We start from the raw sequence: 14561 nt of genomic DNA on the forward strand, positions 1-14561 counted from the left end.
TCCAGAAGAAAGACCTTTTGAAGTTTGTGCATGTGATGTCAGTTCATATTTTCAAAGGGGCAACGTGACAGCTGTGTTGGAGATAATCAAGAAACCCGGGGGCAATTTAGGTTTTAATGCTGTGACAGTGGGGAAGTATATCAACCTCCTTGTTACAGCCACAAGTTTCTCGGCAAAACGTTCTATAATAAGGCACACGGGATATCATCATTTCTTTGCAGAATATTTTCGTGCTTTTTTGTTGCTGTCGTTTGTTTGAAACCATGCAAGGAATTACTTGCAGATTTGCAGATGCCAATCACAGCTACAGCACCCTATTTCACTTGAAGTAAACATTATTATAGTTACAATCTATAGTAGGTAGAGGAAAGGAAGTTTTGCAGACACTACTGCCTTATACAAACTGAAGAACAAGTACGACAGCCCACAGTGCTACAGAGGGGACTTTGATTTCTCTGGTACATCCATGCCTGATGTAGGGACGTTCTTTGGTGTGTCTGGTGCGGCCCCTGACTACCTCACAGCTGGCAAATTACTAATCTTCCCAAAATCCCAGGTAACGGTGAGGGAGCACCCCTGGAAAGATGGAAAATCCAAAGCACAGAGAAGCCAGCAGAATTATTCACAGAAAATATGTTCTAGAAACAGGTACTCAGCCTGGGCTCTGTTTTTCCATTCTGTTACTTTCTTCTGTTGGCACACTACAATTTCCCATTCGTTCACAAACATTTATGAGTGTGGCCTCCGTGGAACCTGAACACTCAAGGTCTGCTTGGAGCACCACCTTCTCCTGATGCAAAGACTTTAGCTCAGGATGTTGCAACATCAAGAATGAAACAGACTTCACTACGGCACAGAAATCTCACCTCTAAGTTACTCCCTGAGCCTAAAATCCCATCTAATAATAGGTCATTAAAAAAAATAAATATGTATTTTCATTATATTCCAGAGCGGTTCACGTGCTGCTCATGAGAATGGTGCAGCTGAGGGCAGAACTGCCATCCACCCCCTGCCCTGGTGCTCCAGGTGCAAAATGCAGCTGGTCTTACCCTCCTTCTTACACTTTTGGTAAAAGCACTCTTAGACTTTTCCTTCTCCAGTTCCATGAAAGCTATTTGAATCCTTGATAATTTCTCATAGTGGTCTTACAGAGAGACAAAATGGAAGGAGACATGAGTTAGTGGCCAGGAGGATCATGCTTAAGTGATGTGCTGGAGGACAGGGAGGGAAGAGCATCCCATCCCTTCCCCACTGTAACCCCTCTTCTTCCCCACACCCTCCTGAATGCGCGAGTTCAAAATGAACTTTAGCACGTCTATGCTGTGGAATATAAAATAGAGTGGTATTAGCTTCAGCAAAAGGTGTACAGCACCCAGCAAAGCACCAAACGCACAGCATCCAGCCAGCATGTCTCACCTGCCAGGGCAAGGAGCCCTGGTGGGACATGATGCTCAAACAGCCATCCGACTCCCAGGTCCAGAGCCCCGGCAGCTTCCAGCTCGCTCTCCTCCTCCCTGAAGGCTGTAGGCACCCACACCAGCAACAAATGCAAGCTCCAGCCAGTGCTGTTTTACATTCAATTTGCACAGGTGTAAATTGACTACTCCAGGCAAAGAAGAATCAACTTTCTTTAGCAGCCAAAGGTGAAGCGATGCTCTGTTTTCAACTGTACAACCTCCTTTTCTCAAAGCTCCCCATGCCATATGAGCCTGCTGCCCTTTGTCTTCCCTTCCCATGGAGGAGATTATAGATTCCTGCACCGCAACATGCATCAAGCAACGCAGAAAGCACCAGATTTCCAGCAACAGAGAGGAGGAGAGCAAAAATAAGGAATTCATGATGAAAGGCTACTTGTTCTCAGTCTTCTCTCCTGGTTCTGTGCTCAGACTTCATGCCCGACATAGTTTGGTTTTATATGCAGGTCACTCAGTCATTCTTCTCACACGTACATCAGGCGCTGCTGGAAAATGTGGCCATTATCCATCAAGTCCTTTGCTTTAGTCAGCTCCCAGCAGAAGAGTAATAGATGCACTTGTGTTGTCACATCATTGTCCAAAATGTCAGGGAAAAAAACCCTGAACATTAACAACTCCCTAAGGAAATCAGTTCTTAAAAAAATAGAATAGAGGAAAAAAAAAAAAAAAAGAAGAAGAGAAAGAAAGATGCAGAGCATCCCTCTCTATTAGGGATGAGTTATGCAAAATAGTGCCCTGATGAGTTGCATGCCAGCCAAGTATTCACGCTGTGGTTTTACTTCCACTAAAGTTTACATTGCATCTGGATAAAGCAACATGTGCACGTTGGTTTTAATTTCCAGGATCCAGAATTAGAAATGATCTCTTTGGACATCGCACATTAAGAGAGACATATCAGTTTGAAGGGTGAGTGTAATCTCTTCCCAGGGCACTTGCACTAAGATTCAAACAGCATGGTGAGGTGATAGCATTGGGCAGCACAAATCTTCATAGACAGTAAAGGAAAAGGGGGGGGGAAACAGAAAAGAAAAAGATTAAATCCATGATGACAAGAAGCAGTAGTCCAAGTTAGGAAGAAGAGGAGGTGAGGCACAGAGACTAATCGAGGTGGCCCGGTGGTATTTTCCTGGTGTGATCAACCTCTGTGATCTGCTTTTGCAGGGTTTGCTGAAGTTAAGGGAGAACTAAGCAAAGCTTCAGATCTTTTAAAGCTGGGTAAAATGTAGACATGAATAAAGATATTTCTTTGCTGAGATGCAGGGAAGAAAAGACAAGTGGGATGGGAGGAATACTCTGTCCAGAAGAGCCTGAAGGTGAATTTTGCTGACCTCTACTCACTAATGCCTAAACCCCCCCTAACCTGGGACTACAAACCCTGCAGAGGAGCTGTCGCCAGTCCTGGCAGGCTTTCAATACTGGCACCTATTTTTACATTTGCAGCTGAAAGTACACAACATCAAAACCTCAAATGAGAAAGATAAGGTGCAATAAATTTGAGCGCGCTTTGCCCACTATGTTTTCGTTGAGCGCCCCTTTTACACAACCCCTCATTGCACCACAGTGAATGTGTCCAGGAAAGATGCTCATAAAAAATGGGAAACAAAGCCAAAGTTAGACCAGACTGCAGGGATCTGGCTCAGAGACAAGTAACAGTACCAATTCAGTCCCCTACACCAGATAAAGCCTCTGCCTCTCCAAACTCAAACACGTGCAGCCTCACCCACGCAAACTCTGAAAAGGGACCCTTCAACTCATGTCCCAGCACTTTGCCCCTTCGGACAGGGGAGACACAGCCATGCTCAGCACTACAACCTCCCTGCAGTTCCTTAATTTGGCTTGTGTATTACTGATCAGTAATTGATACACAGGAAATGCATGCAAGGCTGCCGCCGAGTCAGCTTCTGCATACAAATACGGGCAGCTGAATGCGAATCAGCAGCAAACGCTGCAGCCCTGCCATTCCTATGGCATTTCCAGTATGAACGTGCTTAAAATATCTCAATGTAAAGTGTTTCACTTTGTACAAATGATGCTGGCATGACTGCTCAATGCCTTTTCAGAGAGGGAAGTACAGAGGGCTAAGGGGGTCAGATAAAAACAAAGATAATGTGTTCCGCAGACCCTAGTCTGGATTAATATTTAGAAGAGAGACGTTAAGGGACAACACAATGAGAAACCAAGATAAAGAGGAAAGGCATACAAAGGCGAGCATACAGCTCTCCACACATCTAGCCTTTAAGGACAATATTACTGTTTTTTCCCCCGAGCCAAAAAAAAGCCCCAAAATTAATCTCTGTGCACAGCCTAAATTTGTACTTAGTGCCAACTTTGTGTCTGCATCAAATTCCTCCACAGCATAAGATGCAACACTGCAAATAGGCTCGTTTTCATTATTTTATCAAATTGTGCTAACTTTCTCTCTGCAGCATCCTCCGAGGCTCACAACACCGAGACGTGCAGGAAATGTAAATCACTCCCCTTTTGATATGATAACCGTAGCAGTGAATTGCATCCCAGAAATCAGCTCAGGATTATAGCCGAGAACTCGCTGAAAGGCACTTAGCTGTGGCGTTGTGCCAGAAGGGTAAACTTCAGCTGGCAGGTCAGTGCAAAGCGGGCTCAGGTCTTGGGAAAGTAGAACAATACATAACGTACAGCTATCTGTGGCTGCACAGACCTCAAAGCCAACAGCCTCAGGGTCAATATATAATTAAAGGATGCCAACAGGTGTTAAAAACAAGTGTGTATTTATGTATGCAAATACATGGGAGAGCTATATTAAATATGAATAAGAACCTAGGAAAGCAGCAGCCAGCAGGCTGTAGGATAAAATCTATTTGCCCGACAAATACGGATGTGTATATAAAGAACCACATAAAAAAAATCTGCATTTCCTGCATGGAACTATTTGTGGTAGAGAACATTATAATAATCATTTTAATCATGTATCGTTTATTTAAATAATTTTTCAGTTTCAAAGGTTCAGCGGATGTTGGAATGCAAATAAAGATAATCAGAACGTGAAAATAATTGTTTTCCCAATGTCTTATTTTCATGTGTAAATGCCACTGCTAACAGCTACCAGAGTTAACCCTGGGCCAGGACTCCACTGAATTTAGTACTGCACGAACACAGAAATAAAAAGCTGTCTGAACCCTAAGGAATTTGCAGCTCTAACAGAAAAGAGACAGCAGATGGATATAGACAGAAATAATCAAGAAGTAGTAGTTAACAAGGCAGGAGTTAGTCTCAGCAAACCAAATCCCTGATTGCCGTGAGCCTCGTACAGGCACCACAACAAAGAGGAGTTTTGATCATCAATGCCCCGCGACACACGGAGTTCTGCGCATCCTTCATCTTTGCTGCTGTGCTCCATCTGTCGCCTCTGAGCTTGCTGGTATTCATGTCTCGTTCACCCACTATACTTTGTTTTTTAAGAGGAAAACTCTTTGGGCCAAGGACTGTCACATACAACCTTGCTCTCCAGCACCAAGCATCGTAGCGCTCAAACTGGTCATAGGGATAAAATTACTTATGAACAAAATGGCCCGTTAAGAATGTTTATTAATAACTACTCCAACACAGTGTGAGCATGCATGCACACAAGTCTGCAGTCAAAATTAACACACACAAAACCCACATAAAACAATAGAGGCATCCATCAATATTTGAGCAATATTGCCTTAGTCCACATACCTCTTACTCTAAATCTGGACCATGCAGAGGACAGGAGTGGCTGGCACATAGATATCTTGTGAAACTGAGACACACTTGCAGTAAATGCATATATTATGTCCAATCTCAGCTGCAGCCTCTGGAGACACCACATTACATACAACAGTAATAAAAACTAGTCCAACAGTTAGCTGGATGGCTATGACAAATAAGCCCCACAAAAAATATCTAAAACATCCTTAAAACAGTTTGCCATAACAGAGATAACATCTACAGGATACAACATTCTTGCTGGAAGGTTTCGTTTCAGCGCATTTGCCTCAATGACCTCCTTATTGCTATACCTTTCAGACTAACTTTAAGCCAATCAAGTATTTAATTTGTATCACCAAACTTGTCTGCCATGACACATGACCATTCCACATGGCTTTCAAGTTCTTAAATTAAATGCCTAAAAGTCACGAGATGGGAAAATAAAAGACTGCTGTACAGCATCAATCCATCCCTTCCTCATGCCCAGCCAGATCTGCGCTGCAGGGGAGCGCTGCCCTTCCAGCAGCGCTTGCATCTTTGTGCCAGGAACATCACAAACATATATCTTTTTAGCTAAGCTTCAGTTCTTCTCAAAGTCTTTGAGTTTTTTATGATTATTTTGTGTCTTTTTAAAAAATTGGACATTCCTTTTTTGACCCCTTGGACATCTCCCAAAGACCAAAAGCGACTGATAGAAAATACTGTTTAGGGTGAAAGTTCACAGAGACTTCACTCTGCATAGTCAGATGTATCCTATACCTATTAATTAAATTACTTTTTCAGTAAGATATAGTGAATTGCAAGGTAAGAAGGCAGCTGCTACATAAAGGCATGTTCAATAAAGCGTTAGCTGCAACTCCCATGCTCAAACATGCAATGTGACAGATTTTCCAATGCAATTCAAACCTTAAAAGTGGAAAAGAAATAGCATGTAAATGGACCTCGCTTGCTCTTAAATCACTGTTAGCAAATCTGAATCTCTTTGAGCCTGGTAGTTTCAAATCAGGCCTATTTAACTTGCAAAGGCAGGTCAGGTTTTATTGATCACCTCTAATGCTTATAAATGCACTCTTAAAAAAAAAAAAGAGAGTAATGAGAGACATAAACACACAGTTCAGTTGCTAAAGGCTCACTGGAAAAATATGTGATAATATTTACAGCCTTCAAGCCATGCTGTTGTCAGTGCAATCTCTATATGCACCAAAACGTGGATTACAGGCTTGCCAGTTCATACTGGAAAGGGAAAAAAAGAGCTCTCCCACAGCGGAGGTGGATTAGTATTTGTGTTTACTAAAAGCACAACTATTAATTTCCAGAATACAGTCACAGCAGCACAAGTTCATTTACTTCTCAGTTATTATTCCTCAACCTTTTTTCAATACAATATTTTGCGCCTGGATTTCCTACTCAGAGTCCATGCTATGCCCCGAATTTTGAACTATTAACAACTGGTGGCATTATTCCAGTTGCTATAGAAATAAGGCAGGCTTATTGTTATTTGTATTATGGCATCACTAAGAGGTGCTTTTTAATTAATCAGAGTTCCTTCTTCTACACCTTTCAGAGAAGGACCAGAGAAGCATGTTAATAAAACTGACGAAGTTTTTAAAAACACGAGTGCTGACTATTTGAAGAGCCTAGGTTTGGAAGGAATAAGATGACAAATAAAGGAAATAAATACATGTGATCTGGCTAAAGGCCAGGGATCCACTTCTTAGCAGAGAAACCAGGGAATGTCTAAATAAAAAGTGCAGCACTTTCTACCCATATGGACAAGCACAGACCGAACATATTGCAAGATCTAGATATAGTCTTACTTGATACAGCTTTTTGCTTCCCTACCCTAGCTGTTTGCAAAGGATTTCACTTGTGAACCACCTCTCAGAAAAATGAAAAGTATTTTTCCATGCAAAACTAAACATGATTTTCACTTTGTTATTTTTCATGCCATGCTAAAATAAAACCACAATGGGTTTTCGGTTGATATCTGATACATCACTCCCATTCCAACTATTAAATACTTATTTTTATGGCCTGACAGAGATTCTAAATATAATATTTACAGACACATAAACACATAAAACCCCACTGCAGTTAATGTACTAGAACAAACACAGGATTTCTGGTTTTTATTCTACTGCAGACTTCTTGTGCAACTCAGACAAGTTCCTTAATCAACCCTTACACCCAGGCTTCCTGCTCCATCTAATGAACAGGTGAGCTGCATAAATGGATCGCTGCCTCAGACATGCTCTGGAGCTATGCTGTCAAATAGTTAGAAAAGCCAATAATAAATAGTATAAATCCCCATCATCAGCTTTAGGCAATTATCAAATGTTTATTAGCCTCCAAAGTGAAGGCTAATAAACCTGCTTATTTTAGGACATAAAGCCAAATTACCTTGATTGAAGCTGGTAAGTGTTCAAAGATGAACAGCTATGGCCTCGTTTGCTTTTAGTTATTTTTGATGAAATGTCAGCTCAAAAAAATGAAAGATACTTCCTAGTTATTTAGGCAACGTGAAACTTGGGCAGTTATTTTCCAGGAAACATGGCCTGCCTGACAGGTTTTAAATGAATAAAAGTGGTATTATTACAATTATCATTAGAAGAAGATGTCCCTCATCAAAATGTGTCTGGATTTTAATTGACAAGGTCTGGGTTAATGCTGTGAAAATGCCAATGAAAGCAAAGCCTGTGGCTCAAACTAATTGTCAGCACTGAGCAACCTCAACCTCTAACCCACCACAGATTTATCACTCTGTGCACACTGTATTCATGACAAGAAATGTTTGAATTAATCATTAACAACTAGAAATTCTTCCCAGACAGAAAGCAAGCAGAGTGCGGGGCTGCCCACCCCCCCCTTTCCTGTGCTCCCGAGCGAAGGAGAGATGCCTACAAGCCTTCCTAATGAGAAGGACTTGTTTTGTTGTTGTTTCACCACCTTTTCTTTTAAGAACATTGCAGGGGGAACTTTCAGTGGTCCTAAAAGGAGGAGGGAGACATTGATCCGAGCAAGCTGCAGTGCATGTATAGCTAAATGTTCTTCTACCACTTTGGCCACCCTCCCCGATCAGCTCCAGTATAGCCAACAGGAGCACATGGCCTTCGTGGAAGAGGGGATGGTGGTACAGTACGACCGTGTGAGGTCACACACCAACACAAACCCTAACGCAGAGGCTAAGGGGCTTCCTTGTTCTCAGCAATAACCACACAATTGGTCCACCTTCTCAAGAAATACAACATCCAATGCAAACTAAAGAGTTCCTTCTCACATTACATCAAGACTGAAAAGCACAACAGCATTGGGAAGAAGAGGGGAATCTCCAAAAAGACCAGGGACCCTTTCCTGAGGTGGGGGAAAGGCATATGGCCACTAATGTCAAAAGGCACCAAGCTTATCTGGTGAGATATAAATGGACCTACTCACCCCGCCCAGCAGAGAAAAAATAAAATTAAAATCTCCCTGTTATCAACTGACTAGTCAGGAGAAAACAACAGACGGTGTTTGCTGTGGTGAAGGAGTAAGACACCACCTTGCTTAGAGGGTGCCAGTGCCAACAGGGTCTCTGCTGGCCCCTTCCCAATAACTGGGAGGCAGAGACTGCCAGGGGTGTTAGCCCATCAACAGAAACACTGCTCACTTCACTGTCCCTCTTCTCCCAGAGGTGGAAGGCAGCCATTTCTCCTCCCATTCACCTCCAGCTACCCTGCCTTTCTAGTTTTTGCTGTTTTCTATATATTCACTCCAGAAACTACGAGCTGGAAAGCTCCCATTAAACGATGCCAACAAGAACTCTCCATTCACAGCTAACGCTTGGCTGCACACATTCTCTCTTATTTCCAAATGTTTTCAGTATGTTTCAGCTTCCCTTCATTAAACATATTCATAATTATTTGCAGCACATTGAAAGAACTTGTACAACAGGTTTTTGATTCCAAATACAGGCTCCTGGCTGCAAAACCTCAGCATGACAGCTACAAAGAGGTTTGTGTTGATCAGGAGGTAGAGCTCTGGAAGAGGAAACTGGAAGCCACACCATCATGACTTGAGTCAGTGACTTCCACCAGGCAGCAATTTGGCCCTTTACAAAATCCAAACATTTCTTAGAGCATCACCCCTCCGTCCACCATCAGTCAGGAGCTGTGAGCATTTTTCCTGATAAAAATGTGCAAAGTGGAGACTTCCGGGACCTTAACTGAAAACTTGAACAGCCTAAAGGATTTTTCTGTTCTAAAGAGACACTTAGTACAGCAAAGAATCTCCATAACACTTCACACCAGTTACTGTTGTGGCTTTGCAAGGCTGTTTCCATTGCACACTTCAATACCCTTTAGACCAAGCAAAGGCTTCATTGAGGAAAGATACAACAAGTGCTCATTTCTTTAGCCAAGCCCCAAATAGTCACTTACAAAAGTTGTCAGGGCTTTCCAAAATCCACACTCTTTCAGGCTTTTTCATGCATTCTACAGAACTTCCTAAGGAAGGGCATCTTTGGCACTGAAATTGTGCCATGCTGGTTCTGCAGTGCTCAACTCAAGCTATCAGGATCCAGCACACAATTACGAGACCAGAACAACTCCTGAAGCACATGCGATGCCGGGGCTTCCAGCAATTATTTCTGTGATCCTCAAGACAGAGGTTGTTCAGGGACAGAACTGCTCCTTTAGGTAATTACAGTCACAGGGCTACAGGGTGCCTGTCAAACTCTCCCCCCTTACATCACAGGCCAGTTTTTGTGGATCATTATGAAATAAATATGTCATCCTGAAGGATGAAAATATAACAAGCTGTAGCTTACCTGAGCCTGAACATTACCAAGTCACCGCTATAAAGAAACACAAAATGTTGCACCCTGACTGTGCATGGGACATGGGTGACTTCCCATCACACACAGAGGCCTTTATTGACTCAGATGCACAATTAAGCTAACATTGGTCCAGCAAAAGGTAAAAATGACTATCTGGATGGTGTCACAGCTGCAGGCAGAGCAGTAAAGGCTCTAGAGCATCCTGAATTGATCAGTCCCACATGTGACATTCCCTAATGACTAAGCTTTGTTCTGGCTACATTCCCACTATTTGAGGAAGGAAATGCAGTATTCTCCTTTTTTCTGCAAGGTTGGATGTAAAGCTTGGAAAGCAGAAGTGCCTTAACCACGTGGCAGAAGGATGGTAGTTCATAATTAATTTTCCACATCAACTGTTGGCCACCCTCCTCTTCCTCTCTGCTAAGCTGCAAACTGCCAGTGGATACTTATCCAAAGAGCAGACATGCCGCAGAGCAAAAAGCATGATTATTATTAGCTAATATTAGCTAGCCAAAATAAGATCAGCCAAAATTTAGCTAGCCAAAAATAAGAGGTAAGCAAGCCTGGGCACAGTGAGAGCAGCACAATGCAAAGGCAGCCCTGCCTGAAGCCTGCCTCATCATCTAAGAGATGCAAAAATGAAGGGGCTAGAAAAACAAGATGGGTAGAGCAAGACAGATAGGACAAGGCTGCAAAGCAGATATGGAAACATGTTCTCAGAAGAAGGTTTTGAGACAGATCATTTCAAAACATCTGCAGCCCAAAGAAACACAGACTCTTTTCCATCCCAGTTAGACTCTGCCCAAGACATGGCCCATGGGCTGCCAAGCAGCAGCTCTGCAGAGGACAAGGGGCTCCAAACTGCTTCATCTTCTGAGAGAAAGCAGCTTTACTCCATTCAGATCTTGGTTAGCATTTTCCACCACTCAGTCCCCAAATTTCTCAAAGACCAGAGTGCAAAGTAATTACAAGGAGGTTGCTGGTCCTCACAGGAGGAATGTCTCCAGAAGAAAATAAACCACTACTTCGTCATGCTCTCTCATGCAAGTCCCATTGACTTCTCAGTACTTCAAGAGTACAGGTAAAGGACTATTATATTACTGTTCTGTGATTGATATCTTAAGAATCTCATGTTAGTTTTGGAGTTTCTTATCATCTTTCAGAAATTCAACTCAGTTCTGCTGCTGATATTTTTTTAATTCATTTTACACCAAGATATTTGTTATCAGAAATTCTGCTTTGATATGTGTCAGGTTGATGGATTCAATAAAAGCCCTGTCAGGAGAAGTTGAGTGAGTAAGGTTGCAGAAGTGGTGTCATCAATGGAATTGATATGTTAACAGCCAGTCTGCTGATCTTGCAACAAAACATGCGAACATAATAGCCATTTTATTTCCTCACCCTGGCAAAATAGTTCAGAGAAACACTAGAAAACATTTGCATAAATATTACTCATGCAAACAAGCTCAGCATGCTCACTGATAAAAACATACGTAAAAAGCAATCCTACATGCTGTCCTGTTTTCCTATTTGGTTTGGAAAATTCAGTCAAGAAGAATAAAGACTTTATTAAAAATAAAGCTTTGAATTTAACTTTGGGAATTCAAGCAGATGTCCTGTTACACTCTAACCAAATTTTTCCTTCGATAATGTAGAAGGACAATTTTACTGACACATTTTCACCCACAGCCGGTAGACCTGCACCCCTCATCGAGGCATTGGAAAGTTGCATATCCAAACCTAGAGGAACGTAAAATCAGTGTTTGTTTCTGATTTCATAAATGAAATTACATAAGCAAGACAGATTTGAAGAGAGAAATAATAACTTTTTATCAGACCACATAATATAGGGAGTGAGAAAAGGACATCTGCCCACTGCTTTGCAATAGATCAAGGAGGACTTGAATATTCAAGCTGCTTGACCTGTATCAGACCATCACAGCTGCAACACTACCCCTGCACTGTCCTGTAATGCAAAGAGATTTTGTTAACTTGAACTGATTTACAGAACATTTGGGAATGTAAAAAATGTGATGTTGAGATTCAACTTTTAAAGAAGAGAAATAATATTACAGCCTAAACAAAGCAAAGGGAAAAGATCCAAAGCAATTAATCTGAAAAAGGTGAATTATACTGAGGTTTTATGTCCATGTAATGAAGACAATTAATTGCTACGAGATCCATAAAACACATTAAATGAACAGGGTTTTTTCCAATTCTACTTGCAAGGTAAATTTATTAAGTATGTTTAATGGATACTTAAAATTTTTCTCTTACATATTTATTAAAAGTGCTTTTTCAGCAGAACAGAGCATTTTACTAACTGGATTCTACTAATCTAAAAAATGAGCAATTGAATAAAAAAATATTAGTCTGCATGTTATCTACACATCCATCTAAAATAATTCCTTACAGAATAAGATTACCATCACCACAATTGCGTAAACGTTGCTAAAAGGGAACCTGCTTGTGTCACGCAAGCAAACAACATTCTGCTGCAAAGATGAACGAGTTCAGCTAACTTATTTGGACATATGTTGCCATTTCCAGCAGAGATACGGAGCAAACGTGGGTCCTGATGTCATTTGGTGTTACGCTAAACATTTAATTAAAAACCCCTCTACTTGGGAGAGCATGACACATGGAAGAAACTGGCTTAGATCAGAGCGGTAACCTCGAACAGATCCACATCCAAATCTCGTGCATCAGCCCACAAGATGAAAAGAAAGGATAAAAAAGGATCTCGGGTACTTGAATGAACAACGGCAGTGTTGCCAACTCTTCACACTTTAGCACAAGCTTCTCAATCTGCAATGTTCTTCTTAAAGATCAAGTTTCCATAAATATGCGAGCTTTCCTTAAATAAGAAGCAAATTTTTAGATCTGACAGTCACACGCTAAAATGCAAAATATAACGAAAGTCCAACCTAGAGTTTAATGCCTAAATAATAGTTTCGCATAAATCAATTGTATGGAAAATGTTCTTTGTCCTCTGAAACCATGAGGTTCTGCAAAGTCCTGCACAATCTCTGCACTGGAGTAATACTCCTGCTGCAGCCTGAGATGTGAACCTTAGATTAAGAGTTGGACCGACTCAGGCGGGAAGGACATGGGGAGCTTATCTCACCACCATCCTGCCCAAGGCAGGGTCAGCACCACCATCACTTCAGCGACCAACTGCTCAGGTGTGAATCCTTGCATGCCCTGGGGCAACCCTACGTACCCAGCAAAACACACACACTCACTGCAAGGGAGATTTACACGCTTTCACCTAGATAAAAGAAGCTGTAGAATCAGAGGCTATATTACCCTAATGCTTCTACAGCACAAGCTTTGTCCACAATATATTCCTCAAGTCCTGGAGGTTAATTTCTTGTTAAAAGATACGTTGTATAGTCCCTTGCTGCAGTTACAGCATAACCAAGCAATGCTTGTGTGGATATGAGATCCTCCACACATACAAGAATTGTAAGTGCTACACAACACAAAAGGGGGCACATACAGTTACGCAAGAAATAGGTATTATTTCCGTCCTTGGCAAACAATGAGAATATACAAAGACAAATGAAAGCACAGGGCCGTATTACAAATTGGCTACTTCAGCATCATTTATTTTTTTCATCACTGACCCTCTGAACTGCAAACATTAGTGAAACACAACAAGTGGGGCTTTCAAAATGTGGATGCCTATCACCAAGCATATATCACCAACAGCAAAACACAACCATCAGCGAGAATTTTGTTCAATAAAGCACTTGATATAAACACAAACACCCTCAAGCCTTAAACTTTAAAAACACTTCACACTTGATGAACAGTCTCCAAATTCAGGGAGAGCAAAGGTTATTTATGGAGGCAATATGAGCATGGCACGTATACAGCAATAAACACAAAGGCTGCTAATTTTTTGTTTTTCCCCATATGTAGATATTCAGAAAAGAGCAAAAAAGAGAAGAGCAGGGGGAAAATGACATACCTTACCAAACCTGAATGTTGGACACAACTTGTTTCAGAGCAACATTGGTGTGAAGGTAAGTTCCTCAGGCGACCACCAACCACAAGTCCTTTCTGAGCTCCCCAGAGGCTCCAGCTCCCCCTTGTCTGTGTCCCTGAGGAAGATGCAGTGTCCTCCAGTATTTCAGAGCCTCAGCTGCAAAAGATGCTGTTCAGGAAAAGGAAAGAGAAGAAGGTGTGGCATTAAATTCTAGGGTCAGTTGTTTGGCAGATTCAGAACAGAACATAAGACAACATCAGACAGGAATGAAATGTCAAGGCGGGACCAAGAGTCTATGACAATCCATCATGTATGGCACCTTAGGACGCCAAACTTTGAATTTAAGAACTGTGGTGCAAAGCTATTCTTGCTCTACAGTACTTTAATAGTGTCCCTATACCAGGAAATGAATGCCAGCCCAGTTGCTTTTTATTCCAGTCTGATATTGTAATAAGTAAGTAATACACTTCTCCATAGGGAATATTTTAATTCATTATGGCATTTCTGCAGACTAACAGGACTTTCATATTAAAATCAGAGACATAGCCTCAGTCTTAATACTTTGCACTGT

At 41.6% G+C, this 14561-nt stretch overlaps 1 protein-coding gene across 2 annotated transcripts in view; it reads right to left on the reverse strand.

The window, feature by feature from the left end:
- SGCD (sarcoglycan delta) overlaps window positions 1–14561 on the reverse strand; it is a 339669-nt gene that overhangs the window by 193268 nt on the left and 131840 nt on the right. For both annotated transcript variants that reach the window (XM_075766167.1, XM_075766169.1), the window contains exon 2: window positions 13973–14158. The gene's annotated coding sequence lies outside the window, so the exon portion shown is untranslated. The remainder of the gene's footprint in view (window positions 1–13972; window positions 14159–14561) is intronic.

Source organism: Balearica regulorum, chromosome 14, assembly GCF_011004875.1.
Source record: "Balearica regulorum gibbericeps isolate bBalReg1 chromosome 14, bBalReg1.pri, whole genome shotgun sequence".
Taxonomy (NCBI): domain Eukaryota; kingdom Metazoa; phylum Chordata; class Aves; order Gruiformes; family Gruidae; genus Balearica; species Balearica regulorum.